Source organism: Pristis pectinata, chromosome 3 (assembly GCF_009764475.1).
Source record: "Pristis pectinata isolate sPriPec2 chromosome 3, sPriPec2.1.pri, whole genome shotgun sequence".
NCBI lineage: Eukaryota > Metazoa > Chordata > Chondrichthyes > Rhinopristiformes > Pristidae > Pristis > Pristis pectinata.
Window position 1 is genome coordinate 113,130,282 of NC_067407.1, and position 16,183 is coordinate 113,146,464.

The window sequence follows — 16,183 nt, forward strand, 5'->3', positions numbered from 1 at the left end:
CCACGCCCATTCTTATAGGTGAAGCTAATATGGTCATGCTCAACAGCAATTATTTAAATGACATCATGCACAATATCTGTGTTCAACATGATGGATTCTATACTGGAGTGCTGACAAAATGATGTATGTTAAGTTGCACAGAACGTTGGTTCAAAGCTGGTATGAAATTTTAATTAAGGTGTTAAGAATTAAAATAGGTAAGGCATTGAAAGTAAATATCAGTGATGCAGCAAACTTACTGAAAATATACATTTGTACATGTAGGCTATCACTACGTACTCTCTATCTTATTAATTGTAAATTACACCTAGTAACACTAGCCTAAAATTTCCTGAAATGGGACATTCTGCAACAATCTGTTACTTCTACCATAATGTGCACCATTCTGATTGTTATTGTTGTAAACCTACTACAAAAAGCTCCTGGAAAGGCAATTTGAACACATTGCAGTGAGCATAATGGTGAATCATTATGAAGTCCTCAACCAAAACTCTGTCTTTGATGCAAGTCTCTTTTACTCTATCCCACGACACAGTAACAATCTAGTCACGCCATTACCCCAGCCAAGAGATTGCAAAGGCTGTATATCCAACAGATAAACAATGTTGCCTCTGGGAAGCAAATGGTATCCCAGCTGAAGTTCTGAAACTTGGCAAAAAGCAACTTCTGCCATAAATTCACAACCTCATTTCCCATATCTGGGAAGAGGAAAATATGTCAGACAGCTCAGAGATCCCATGTTTGTGATCAACCAGAAAGAGGGCAAAATATCCAATTGAAATAATTGCACAGGGAAAGTCATAACAAGGTCCTTCTCAACTGCCTCCTCCCAAAGGCCAGAGGTCCACAATGTGGAAGGAACCTCCAGGAAAGCACTAAGTACAAGTCCTTTCACCAAGTGTGGGTTTATTGATGTAATATTATTTGTTTTAAAATCTGAGTGTATGAGCTCAATACTGAAGAGTCTTCTGGCAGAATTAAAATGGTTCATTGAACACATTAGAGAACTGTTATTCATGCTATGTGAAGACCAGCTCTAATAATGTTCACTCCTTAAGTTTTCAATGTGACAAAAGTTTCAGATCTAAATAGCACTCAAATTCGTGACCATTGGACTAGTCAGATGCAATATGCAATTAATTGTTTATTAAAAATTGTAAACTCCACAAAAGGTTTACACAGGTCAGGAGGAAACAATCTGAGGCAGTTATATTTGAAGTATTTACTTGGGGTACGAAACTATTTTCTAGTTTTGTTTTGGCAGCTCAACTGAGATTTGTCATTTTCCCCAACATTTGCTACCAATCTGTCCAATAATATTTGACTATGTAAGGTTGACCCCAGATACATCCAAACAACAGAATTTTTGCTTCACACTGCTCATAGGTCCTGGGTACTTTGAGCTTCATGTGTGTTATACCTTTTCAGTCAAACAATGAGTAATCCATCACACTCCTGACATTTGTAGGACACGTAAAATCTTTGGGGAGCCAGGGAATGCAGAGAATTCTCACCCTCCAAACTATTCCAATAGCTGCAACATTCCTGAGATTGAACCAACTGAATTTCTAGTCAAGGATGACTCCTCCAGGATGTTGGTAGTGGGCACTCAGTGATAATATTGCAAATGAATGTCACGAGGAGGTGATTATGCATTCTCATAAAAATAGACAATTCTCGTGATCCTCATGATGCAGAGCCTTGACCAGAAACATCAACTATTCCTTTTCCCCTACGGATGCTATTCGGCCTGCTAAATTCCTCCAGCAGATTTTTTTTTAATTCCAGATTCCAGCATCTGCAATCTCTTGTGTCTCATGAAAATCATGATTGCCTGGCAATTATCTGGTGTAAATATCACTTTGAAGTACAGTCCAGGATGTTGTCCAGATTCAGGTGGAGGAGTGAGTTGGAAATGAGTTTGTTTTACTGATGGCACAGCATTTCTGGATCAAACCACAAAAACATTCAGGATGAAAGCACAATGTTCAGTCTCTCTTAACCTCTGGGATATATTTCATTTGAGCATGATTTTTTTTTATTTTTAATGATGCTATTCCTCTTATGCATCCTCTAAAAAAAGATGTCTCTAAGAACTCAGCTGACTAAAGAAGTGCTGACACTGAGCACAGCTATTTACAGGACTCTGTGAACAGTCTTACCTCTAAAACAAGGGTTAATAAGCAATATTAGTAGCTCTCAAAACTCATGGCAACCCATTTGCCATTGTTGTACTTTGTCACTTTCTGCAATTTGTATTAATGGAGAACTGACCTCTAACAGGCACTGTTCAAGGAAGAAGGGTGGCACAACATGCTGAACAACAAAAAAAACAGTGTGATTATAATCACTAACTGTTAGAGGGATTACCAGAAAACGTGGAGAATTCTTCTTCTTTATTAAAGATTAGAAATAAATGATTGCAAGGGGATTTTAATCCGAAGTTCACCCAGAGGTGCCTAGAGCCCTTATACTTTGTGATAATTGCTGAAAACTCCAAAATGAGCGTGTTTCCAGGTTTCTGATCATTTACAAAATTTCTGGGCTTCCAGACACTGAATATCTCTCTTGCTTTTTATAGTTTTCTTCTTCTGTCACAGGTTAAAATCTCCCCAAGGGGTATCATGGTTGAGAGCACACCAGCCAGCACTCAGTGAGGAAAAAAAACACCCAGAAATGAAGAGGGGAAGAGATCTCCCATAATGGCAAGTAAAATCAAACAAAACCCATAACTAAGGAAAGAATGGGGCCTATTAGGGACCACAGAGATGACCCGTGTCAGAGGCGACAGAGCTCGGTAGGGTTCTTAATAAATATTTTGTAAGCATTTTTGCAAAAGATGGGGATGATACCAATGCTGGAGTTAAGACTGACTTATGTGAAATTGTTGGATCGGATAGACTTAGTAAAAGAGGATGCATAAGGGGATTAGCATCATTAAAAATAAATAAATCATCAGGCCCAATGAAATATATCCCAGAAGCTGAAAGGAGGAAATTTCAAAGAGTCGAACTAGAATTTTCCTATCCTCCCTGACTACAGGTTTGTTGTCCAGACAACTGGATATCTACTAATGTTATAATGTTATTTAAAAAAGGAGGGATAAACCACTCTAGTGATTTGTGCATTACATTTAGTGCAGTAAAACTAAAATTTCACTCCAAATCTTCACTTTCTAATTCAGAAGTATCCCATGGAAGTACAGGAGAATTCTCCCAAGTGTTCTGACTAATTACTGACCCCTCAACTAAATAAATTAACCAGTCAGCTACCTCATTTTTGTTTGCAGGATCTTCCTGTGTATAAATTGACAACTGTGTTGGAATTGGAAATGGAATTGGTTTATTATTGTGAAGAAGCTTTAAGAAGTGTCTACTTGTATCTTTTAGTTTTTACACTGTCTCAGTGTGTAAGGAAAAGTACCAAGGGGAATTTTGGGAAAGCATATGTACATAAATGTCTATATACATGTACTTCAGAGTCCTCAATATACCTGTAGAAGCTATATCTTTTGTAGATACTTGTAAAGTTACATCTAGGCTAATATTTTTGCTTCACTTGACTGCACCATACAACCTGAGGGCTTCTCAATTCACCAAATGGACCATACAGCATTCTTGGGCAAAGTTAGAGGTGGAGGGGTCTGCTTCTTAATCAATAACTCATGGTACTCAGATATGACGGTCCTGGCAAGTTCCTGCTCACCCAGCCTGGAATATCTAACGGTGAACATACAACCTGCCACGGGAGTTCACTTCAGCTGTCCTGACAGCAGTCTACATCCCACCCCAGACAGACATGAAGCCTGCACTCAATGAACTATACTCTGTGGTCAACAGCCTTGAAACAGGATACCCTATCTAAATTTAGAGAAGATCCGTTGTTCAATTTCTGGATCTAATCTAGACTTTAAAATATCGTGGGGACCTTTTTTGAACTACTTTCAAAACGATTGATTTGGTGCTTAAAGTACAGATATTGGCTAATATTATTATGTCTTCAGGGCTTTTTCTTGTCTTTTTTTTACCAGACAGCTTTGGTCTTGGTAGTGGGTTTAGATTTTTTTTATAATAAAATTATTCCAATTTATTAATATTAATTAGTTATCATTTCTGTTTATCAATATGAGGTATTGTGATTCCAAGTATGACTCAATACAATGTATTTTGTTACATTTTGTCTTTTCTTTTGATTCATGTACTTTGTATTTTCTATGTGGAATTAATAAAAAATATTGTAAAAGAAAGAAACAGGATACCCTGAAGCCCTCTTCACCATTGCAGGTGACTTCAAAGAGGCCAACTTCAAGAGCGTGCTACCAAAATACTACCAGCATATCTCCTGTCCCACCAAGGGCCCAAACACCCTTGACCATTCCTATACAACCATCAAAGATGCCTACCAAACTATCCCTCCTGCCCTCACTTTGGTAAGTGAGACCACCAGGCTATGCGCCTTCTCCCTGCATACAAACAGAAGCCGAATGGAGGAATCAGTACAGAAAGTCATCCAGTGCTGGTCTGAGGAAATAGATGAGCTTCTGGGTGATTGCTTTGAGTCAGTGGACGGGTCCATGTTCAAAGACTCAGCTACCAGCCTAGACGAGTATGTTACCACCATCACGGACTTTATCAGAAACTGTGTTGAGGACTATGTACCAAAGAGCACAATCAGGGTGTTCCCAAACTGGAAAACATGGATGAACTGGGAGATCCACTTCCTACTGAAGCCCAAGACTGCAGCAATCAAATCAGGTGACCGTGACTGTAAAACTATCAGAGATGCCAAGAAACAATAGCCGTCCAAAATAGAGTCCCAGACCAGCTGTCAGTTGTGGCAGGGTTTACATGCTATAACGGGCTACAAAACAAAGTTGGGCAGCATTGTCGACAACAGTGCATCCCTTCCTGATGAGTTTAACGCATTCTCTGCAAGTTTTGAACAGAAGGGGATTGGTATGTCACCAACCACCTTAACAGCCTCCAATGAACCTGAACCCATAGTCACCAATGAGGATGTAAGATCAGTCTTCCAGAAGGTGAACCCATGGAAAGCATCTGGCCCAGATGGTGTCCCTGGTCATGTCCTCAGATCCTGTGCATATCAGCTGGTGAGGGTATTTGCAAGCACTTTTAACCTTTCACTGCTTCAATCTGAGGTTCCCACATGCTTTCAGAAGACAACTATCATACTGGTACCTAAGAAAAACAAGGTAATGTGCCTTAATGACTACCACCCAATGGCTCTGACATCCACCATTATGAAGTGCTTTGAGAGCTGGTCATGGCATGCTTTAACTCCAGCCTCCTAGAAAACCTCGATCCACTGCAATTTGCCCACCGTCGAAACAGGTCTTTGGCAGATGCCATCTCCCTGGCCCTACAGTCATCTCTGGAGCACCTAGACAGCAAAGCCACCTACGTTAGACTATTGCTTATTGTCTATAGCTCCACCTTCAATACTATAATTCCAAGCAAACTCATCACTAAATTCCAAGACCTGGGACTCAACACCTCCCTCTGCAACTGGATCCTTGACTTCCTGACTAACAGACCACAATCAGTAAGGATAGGTAGCAACAGCTCTGGCATGATTTTTCTCAATGCAATTTCATTGAATTAAATAAACCTTGTCATTGCTATGGTAACATTCTCTATTAATTCAGACCATACACTATTCAAACTGCATACCAGCTTTTTATGCAAAAGCCTTATTAAGTGGAAACCCTCCGTCAATAAGTGGCATATTAAGCAAAACCAGTGGGAGAGAAACCTATTTTGTTAATCAATTTAAACAGTTCTATTTTAACATAACTCTCATGCTGTATCCCACATTAGCATCAGTGTATTATGAAATGCACTGTACTAATAATTCACCAAAAAAAGATATCTTGTATTAGTTTTCTACTAGTGAATTCATAGCGCAATTCCTCATTATTTACATTATATGGGAATACAGACTAGATATCATTCTTGGTATATTATTTATTCAATTGCATCCAAATTAATCTTTGTATTCATCACAAATGAAGCTTACAGATAGATATTGGCTTTTGTATCCACAGAAAATAAACCCAGGCAACCACAAAACAAAAAATTATTTTTGTCAGGCTACTCAGCACATCCACAGAAGTCTTTCATTTGGATGCATTAGCAATGTGCTGTCACACAACTGTACATAGAAGAATATGGGTTTGCACATCTCTGGTTTATAAAATCATACCAAATGACTAGAATAATCATTTGGTATTAGCTGGCCATAAAATAGTTAAAATAAGACAAAGTCTTGTGATTCTGTTTTACTACACTTCGGTTAATTATCAGGTTTCAATACTGTGTTGTTTGTTACTTTGTGAGATTTTCCAAAATTTGGAAAGTTGGAGAATAATGTCTGATCATGTGGCTAAATTATTACATTTAAAAATATTAGCCTAGATATCACTTTACAAATGTTTGATAATGAAGTACCAACAGCCAGAATCCATAATGTGATGAAAAAGTGGGTTGTTAGAATTTCCATCATTAACTATCTTTTATATACATAATAGAAATAGTGCTTGTCAATTAGTGAATTGCAAAGTACTACTTAAAAGTTATAATGGACAGACTAATATTAATTTTTTTCTCAGAATTTAATATTGCTGGTCAAGTTCAACTTTTATATATTTTTCTCTAGGTCACTATATTTTCTTAAGTCATGTTTAATAATTTTTCTATTTTCCTTATTAAATTTATGAGAAATCACATCTCTTTTTTCAGTTCTCATTTTGACATGTGTGCGTTTCTCTTGAATTAGCTTATTGCCTTGCTGTACTACTAATCTATTGCTAACTATTCCTGTGGCCATCTAAATTTTACATGGAATTCAGTAAAAAGCAGCAAACCTGACTCTAGTTTGACTTCATCAAAATTTTCTAAAATTCTTGGTTTGGGACTTCATTGGCTGCAATGTAATGCAACTGACACAACATCTGTGAATCTATCGTATATCATAAGATCACAATAATATGACGTCCATTTAAATTCCATCAACAACTGGGGCACCACTGAGCATGTGTAAGCATATTCACACAGTACTGCTCAAGGTTTCAGAGGAAGCTAAATAAGCAAGAGTAAATGGACAGTGCAGCTTCACTGAAAAGGTTATAGAGCATTGTCCCAGTATCACAGCGTAACACTTACAGCGCCAGAGACCTGGGTTCAATTCCAACCACTGTCTGTAAGGAGTTTGTATGTTCTCCCTGTGTCTGTGTGGGTTTCCTCCGGGTGCTCTGGTTTCCTCCCACATTCTAAAGATGTATGGGTTAGGAAGTTGTGGGCATGCCATATTGGCACCAGAAGCGTGGCGACACTTGTGGGCTGCTCCCAGAACACTCTACGCAAAAAGATGCATTTCGCTGTGTGTTTCGATGTAAATGTGATTAATAAAGAAATCTTATCTCATTAAACTAGTTAATTCTAACTATTTCTGCTTTCTCTGTTTCTCTCTAATTTATAGTCTCTAACTTATAATCAGTTAGTAGTTCCATTACAATGTTAAACCTAACATAATTAATATTTTCTTCTGAAAAATTGCATTTCCATTAAATAAAAAATGGTACTATAATAAATATCTAGAATGAAGTTGATTATTCCAGACAAATCTCAGTGTAAAATCCATTAACAACTTTCACATTTTTCAGTTGTCAAGGTGTGAGGATTGGGTTATGGTTATGAATTGTTGCCTTGAATCATTGCAGATAGTTTTAAAATCTGACTGTAAGATTTGATTACATTGTTGCAAGGATATTATAAAATGATGCAGTGCACATACTGAGGAAGAGACTGAAAACCCTTCACTGATTATGAGATTTTATACCTGGTTAAAAAAAGGAAATGGCAGCTTATTAAGAAAAAAGTGATTGATTCTCCTGAGGATAAATGATAAACAAAAGCTTCAATCTATAAAATACGACAACATTACTGGAGCTCATAAAGTTGACTATAAGAATTGTAATTTTTGCTCATACTTCAGGATATTTTGAACAAAAGATCAAATGGGACAGTCACGTCCATCCTGAAACATAAACTCTGTTTGACACATAAGACTGCAGATCCTGTAATCTGGGGCAAGAAACAAACTGCTGGAGGAACTCAGCGGGTCAGGCAGCACATGTGGAGGCAAAGGGTTAGTTGACATTCCAGGTCAAGACGCTGCATCAGGACTCAAATCAGAGATCTCAAGCATGAGTTCATTTAGAACAATATGCATCATCCCAGGTCACACAATAAATTCAATTAAAATATTTATTTTTTCTTTTATTTTCAATTAATTGCTGTGCATATACACAGGTCACTAAAATGCCACAAGTAAATAAAGCCATGGAAATAAACAGAATCTTTGGTTTTAATATAAAAACAAAGAAATGTTGAATTTATACAAGGCACTTATTTAGGGTGCAGTGGAAATATTGTGGACATCTAAACACGGGAAGATCATTTCTCTTCACTGACATTGATGGGCCTACTGAACATTTCCAATGATATTTTTATTTCACATTTCCAGCATTGGGAGCTTGTTAATTTTACATGGCCTCTTTTGTATGGTGATATTCCATAATTCAATAAAAAAAATGGTTTGTCCAAAATGCAATTTAGACTACAAACCATGACAATTGATTAATCGTTGCAACACCATAAGTTTGGAAGGCAAATATTTTATAAATCACTCTTTCTGGAGAAAAAAATCTTTATACATTACAGTTTTTACAACTCAAAACTAATCACTCAAGTTTGCAACAATTTTCAGATAAGTGCAGATGTTTATCTCTAGTATGCTGTACTTAGATTAACTGTTGTATTCTCTACGATGTGAAATTTGAACATATTGTTTTAATGAACCAACTGAATCACTCAACACAATCATTCTCTTTGCTGCAGGCTACAGTGGCATTAATTTTGTAACGCGTGTTGAAAAGAAATTCCAAAACCAGTAAACATCAGGAGGTTTACTTTCAATGTTTGAATTGGATCTAAAATAAAAGTATTCCCCAGGGTGTTCAGGCAACAGCTGGATTGAAAGTCTTCCCACAATTCTCTTGTAATCAGGTGATCTGAATGATGTAACTGCAAGCTACAAATGGGATGTCATTTGAGTCATCTGATTGTGTTGCAACTCATAACTCATTCTAACCCACTTCAGTTTATCTGATGTAGGAAAGTTTAATTTTGAGCTTTTAAATATTTAGAGTGCTGGTAAGGCAATCACAGCCATCTGTCTGTTGAACCTACTGATGTCAAAATTATAATAAAGTAGCTTGCTGTGCTTTTTAAACTACTTAAGTTTTTAATAATCTAATAAATGCAGCGTCTCCCATTTACATGTTCCTTTAATCGAGGGCAAAGCAGCATTCATTGGTCATCTCAGCTTCCATCTTCAATTGGAACACTGTGGCTGTAATGTTTATCAATATCAGGTGCAGTGCTGTGACTTGCCAAGGCTTTGAAATTGCTTCCCAAACATTCAACTTTACACTCCAAAATGGCAAAAAGCAACAGATGCATGGAACCACTATCCCTACCTGCAAGCTCCTCTTGAGAATATCATAATTTAGAGTTATTTTTTTCATGCCTTCATTATCATTGGGTCGAATCGTAGAATCCTCTAACTAAAAACATTGTGGGAGTACCTTTAACAGATATGGCCCAAATTTTCCCTCAAGTTACTTTTTCTAGATCCAGAAAGCCAATTTTTCTGGCCCAGACAGTCCTAGAGTTGAGGAGAGTTGCCCCAAGCAGCAGCATCAGAAGCTCAAATGGCATAATGGATTGATGTGCACAGGCCAACACAAACCCCACCATGAAACTCTTCCAAAGTGTTTGACAGCCAACAAAATACTGCCCCATCTTTGCAGACAAAGGACTGCAAACGCTGGAATCTGGAGCAACACACAAATGCTGAAGAAACTCAGTAGGTCAGGCAGTATCTATGGAGGGAAATGGACAGTTGACATTTTGGGTTGAGACCATTCATCCGGACTGAAAGATAGAGAAAGCCAGTGTAAAAAAAAGTGGAGGGAAGGGGTGGAGCAAGAGCTGGCAAGCGAGAGGTGGATCCATGTGAGGTGGTGGAGGGGTGATAAGCAAATGGGGGAGGGGAGAGTGGGAATAGCGGCAGAAGCTGGGAGATAATGGGTGGAAGTGACAGAGGGCTGAAGATGATAGAATCTCATAGGAGAGGAAGGTGGAGCATGGGATAAAGGAAGGTGGGTGGGGAGGGCAGAGGGGAGCAATGGGAGGAGTATGTAGGTGACAGTCAGATGGAGAGGGTGGAAGAGGGGAAAGAGACACGGTGATGGGGGCCAGGTAGATCGGAAGAGAGAAAAGGGACAGACAGGGATCAGTTACCCGAAGTTGGAATATTCAATTTTCATGCCATCAGGCTGTAGGCTACCCAGGAGGAATATGAGGTGCTGTTCCTTTAGTTTGTGTTTTGCCTCATCTTGGCAAGAGGGGAGGCTGAGGCCAGACTTGTCGGTGTGGGAATAGGGAGGAGAATTAGCTGGCAACCAGGAGATCCGGATAGCCACCGCAGATGGAGCAAAGACTCTTGGTGAAGCGGTCACCCAGTCTCACCAAAGTAGAGGAGGCCACAACGGGAGCACTAGATGCAATAAATAACACCAGGGGATTTGCATGTGAAAGACTGCCTTACCTGAAAGGGCTGTTTTGGGCCCTGGATGGTGATGGGGGAGGAGGTGTAGGTACAGCAGTTACACATTGCAGTTACAGAGGAGAGCGCCTGAGGGGAGGGGAGGGGAGGGGAGGGGGGAGCGGGAGGGGTGTGGGGAGAGTTGAGCAGATCAGGGAGTCACGGAAAGAGTGATCCTTGTGGAAAGGGGCAGGGAGAGGAAGATGTGGCTGGTGGTGGGATCATGTTCCACCACCAACTGCTCCACTTTGCTGAATGGCAATGTTTCTCATATTCAGAAATACTAAAAAATAAAAATTAAATCAACTAAACACACTTAAAGAATTAAACATTAAATGATCTAAATAATTTAAAAACCCCTTCATCTTCCTTGCCTACCACTCCACAACCTTCATTCAAATGTATGAACTCCTGGATCCTGTGACAACTCTAACTTAGTGCAAGATCCAATGTAAGGTTCCCAGGATAAGCATCAGGAAGTTCCAAGGGCAGTCAGTCATCAAGTGCAGCCAAGAATTTAGCAATACATTGTCATGAAATTTACTGGGATTGAGAAATACCAGCAATTCTATGCAAAAATCTGGGTCACATATTGCAGTAATTCAATAAAAAAGTTCACTACCATTTTTAAGGGCAATTAGGTATGAAGGTCTCGCCTTTGACACCCATATTTTCTGGAAAGTGAAATAAACAAAATTCAAACTTCAGGACAGACTCAGAACTGCTTCCAATGGCATCAGGGTCAAAAGAAGCTAAAGCCTCCCAATAGAGAGTGAAATATGTCAGGATTATATAACCACCCTTGGAAAGAAGGGGTGAAAATAATTCTTATTGTGTCATTGTTCAAAGAGTAACATGCTTATTTAAAAATCATGAGAAACAAGCCCTAAGTTACAGACCTTCAATGAGTTTGCATTTAGAGAGATAAGTGAAAGGACAGCTTTGGAGAAAAGAAGGTCAATAACAGATACATTTTTGATGCAATTCTCCAAGAAAAACCTCAAACCAAAGTTATTATCATTGCTACTCCATATGAAATAAGACTGTGCTTTTGTGTCAGTTTCCATGGGAATCTTTGAGTAAGTTGGAAACGGATAACTTACAGCCTGTAAAATGCTCAAACCAAAACTTAAAGGTGCTTAGTATACAGTATATAAGAATATAAGCAGACATCCAACTGCCTCAGTCTGTTCCACTGTTTCATGCAATCAGAGCAGATATTTTATTAATCCTCTTGCTTCCATATCCTTACTTTGTTAACTAAGATTTGGTGACATGAGAGACTGCAGATACTGGAAATCTGGAGCAACACAGCAGAATATCCCATGGCACTTGATGGAAGCACTAATCAATCAAAATATGACCATGTCACAAGGTGATTTTCGGGCTAAAAACTTGGCCAATCAGGTAGCTTTAAAAAATTCTGTAGATTATGGAATGGTTCCTGTAGATTGGTGATTGGCAAATGAAGTCCCCATGATTTAAAAAGTGAGAGGAAACAGAGAACTACAGACCAGTTAGCCGAACATCAGCAGTAGGAAAAATGATACAATCTATTCTAAAGAATGTGATCACACAGCATTTGGGATTAGACAAGTCAATGTGGAAAGGAAAGTGAAATTATGTTTGACAAAACTATTAGAGTTTGTTGAAGATGTACTTGGCAGAATAGATAAGGATGAACCCAGTGGCTGTAGTAGATCTTCAAAAGACCTTTCTTCACCTCACATTTGTTTTGAGATTAAATTCCATCTGCCATTTCTTTGCCCTTCTTACCAACTCATCGATATTGTTCTGTTGCCAAAGACTTCTCTCCTCACCATCCATAACATCAAACATTTTACGTCATCTGCAAACTTACTAATCATACTTCCTACATTTACATCCAGATTGTTAATGTATTTAACAAACAGCAGGGGTCTCAGCACCAATCTTATTGGTACACCTCTGGTTGCAGCCTTCCAATTGCAAAATATTCCCCAACCTTAACCAAGGCAATTTCAGATCCAATTTGCCAAACTGCTCTGGATCCCATAGACTTCTTCCTCTCGGACCATTGTCCCTTGTGGAACCTTGTCAAAGGTCTTACTGAAATCAACCACACTACCCAGAGAAGTTGGCACGATTAAAAGTCAGTAATTCCAAAGGTACTGATGACCTACATCCGAGTGTTTTGAAGGCCATTGACTGTGCAGGAACATGGCAGATACAATATAATGTGGAAAAATGTAAAGTTATCCACCTTTGGTGTACAAAAAAAGAGAAAAGCAGGTTTTTAAAAAAAAAATTAGGTGAGAGACTGAGCAACAAGGGAACATAACCAATGACCCAGAACTAGGTGGAAGGCCATGTTGTGATGAGGACATTGTGATTCTGTAACAGGATATAGAGAGATAGAGCACTGGGTGAAAATCTGGCAAATGGAGTTTAATGTAGTGAAGTGCAAGGTCATGCGTTTCAGTAGGAGGAATCAAAAGGTGGATTATTATCTAAATGAGAGAGACTGTAAGATTCAGAGGGATCTAAGTGTTCTCGAGCTGGAATCACAAAAGTTAGCAGGCAGGTCCAACACATAGTTAAGGCAGCAAATGACACATTGGCCTTTATTGTGAATGTTTCAGAGTTTAAGAATAAGGAGGTTTTGTTATAGTTGAACAAGGTGTTGGAATACCATCCATACTTTTATTCCCATTATCTAAAAGGATGCAGTCCAAAGGAGATTCACCAGACTAATTCCTAGGATGAGGGTTGTCCTACCAAGAGAGGCGAGACGGTTTGGGTTTCTATTCCTTCGACTATAGAAGAATGAAGGATGACCTTATTCAAACATATAAGATCCCAAAGAGGGCTTGACCAGATAGATGTAGAGATGTTTTCACTAGTGGGAGAGTCACAACTAAGGGAAATAGCTGCAAAATAAGAGGGTAGTCATTTAAAACTGAGGTGTGTAGAAATTTCTTCTCTCAGAGAGTAGTGAATCTCTGCCCCCAAGGGGGGGAGGAGGCCCAATTGATAGATATATTTAATGTGGAGATGGATAAATATTTCAGGAAAGCACAGGCAGTTTAAAAAGCGGGTAAAAAAACTTCGGAGGTTTCGTGGGTTTCGCTTTGGCAGGCGTCGGGACTTCGGAACAGATAAGTTTTCCTTTTTTTATACAAGGTTTTTATGATAAGGTTTTGTTTTATAAGGTTCTTTTTTACAAGTTTTTTATATAAGTTCTCATTGGGAATAGTGGGGGCAGGACTGCGCAGGCGTGTGACGTCAGCAGGTAAAGCGAGGGCAGTTTAAAAAGCAAACCGCCATATCCAGCGGGCAGCGTCGGAGCGGGCAGCAGAGTGGGAGGGAGCAGAGTGATTAGACTTTGGCTCAAGGGGCTTAGGCGTAAAGGGGCGAGGCGAGGGAGGTGACTTGAGTAAAGGAAGTAGTATGAGTGCAGTTTCCTGTACTCGGTGTCAGATGTGAGAGTTCCCGGAGTCTCCCTGCCTCCGGGAAGGCTACATCTGCACCAAGTGTGTCGAGCTGCAGCTCCTGAGGGACCATGTTAGGGAACTGGAGATGAAGCTCGATGACCTTCGTCTGATCAAGGAGAATGAGGAGGTGATAGAAAGGAGTTATAGGCAGGTGGTCACACCGGGGCCACGGGAGTCAGGCAAGTGGGTCACAGTCAGGAGGAGGAAGGGGAAGAGTCAGGTACTAGAGAGTACCCCTGTGGCTGTACCAAGTGACAATAAGTACTCCTGTTTGAGCACTGTTGGGGGAGACAGCCTACCTGGGGGAAGCAACAGTGGCAGTGTCTCTGGCACAGAGTCCAGCCCTGAGGCTCAGAAGGGTAGAGAAGGAGAGAGGAGGGCAGTGGTGATAGGGGACTCTATAGTTAGGTGGGCAGACAGGCGATTCTGTGGATGCAGAAGAGAAACTCGGAAGGTAGTTTGCCTCCCAGGTGCCAGGGTCCAGGATGTTTCAGATCGCATCTAAGATATCCTGCAGAGGGAGGGAGAACAGCCAGAGGTCGTGGTACATATTGGTACCAATGATATAGGTAGGAAAAGGGATGAGGTCCTGAAAAATGACTATAGGGAGTTAGGAAAGAAGTTGAGAAGCAGGACCTCAAAGGTAGTAATTTCAGGATTACTGCCTGTGCCAAGTGACAATGGGTTTAGGAATAGAATGAGGAGGAGGTTAAATGCATGGCTGAGGGATTGGAGTAAAGAGCGGGGATTCAGATTTCTGGATCACTGGGGCCTCTTTTGGGGCAGGTATGACCTGTACAAAGAGGATGGGTTGCACTTGAATCCCAGGGGGACCAATATCCTAGCGGGGAGGTTTGCAAAGGCTACTGGGGGGAGTTTAAACTAAATTTGTTGGGGGGTGGGATCCGAACTGGAGAGACTGGGTAAGAGGTGCTTGGCTCTCAAATAGAGAAAGCTAATAGTAGGTATGAGAGGGAGGATAGGCAGGTGATAGAGAAGGGACATGCTCAGACCAGTTTGAGATGTGTCTATTTTAACGCAAGGAGTATTGTGAACAAGGTGGACGAGCTTAGAGCTTGGATAAGTACTTGGAGCTACGATGTGCTGGCCATTGCAGAGACTTGGATGGCTCAGGGACTGGAATGGTTGCTTCAAGTGCCAGGTTTTAGATGTTTCAGAAAGGACAGGGAGGGAGGCAAAAGAGGTGGGGGAGTGGCACTGTTGATCAGGGATAGTGTCACGGCTGCAGAAAAGGTGGACGTCGTGGAGGGACTGTCTACGGAGTCTCTGTGGGTGGAGGTTAGGAACAGCAAAGGGTCAATAACTTTACTGGGTGTTTGTTATAGGCCGCCCAATAGTAACAGGGATATTGAGGAGCAGATAGGGAAGCAGATCCTAGGAAGGTGTGATAATAACAGAGTTGTTGTGATGGGAGATTTTAATTTCCCAAACATTGATTGGCATCTCCAGACAGTGAGGGGTTTGGATGGGGTGGAGTTTGTTAAGTGTGTTCAGGAAGGATTCTTGACACAGTATGTAGATAGGCCTACATGAGGAGAGGCTGTGCTTGATTTGGTATTGGAAAATGAACCTGGTCGGGTGTCAGACCTCTCAGTGGGTGAGCATTTTGGTGATAGTGATCATAATTCTATCTCCTTTACGATAGCACTGGAGAGAGATAGGAACAGACAGACTAGAAAGGTGTTTACTTGGAGTAAAGGGAATTATGAGGCTCTCAGGCAGGAAATTGAAAGATTAAATTGGGAACAGATGTTTTCAGGGAAAAGTACAGAAGAAATGTGGCAAATATTCAGGGGATATTTGTGCGTAGTTCTGCATAGGCATGTTCCAATGAGACAGGGGAGTCACGAGAGGATACAGGAACTGTGGTGTACAAAGGCTATAATAAATCTAGTCAAAAGGAAAAGCTTACAAAAGGTACAGAGAGCGAGGTAATGTTAGAGATCTGGAAGAATATAGGGCTAAGAGGAAGGAGCTTAAGAAGGAAATTAGGAGAGCCA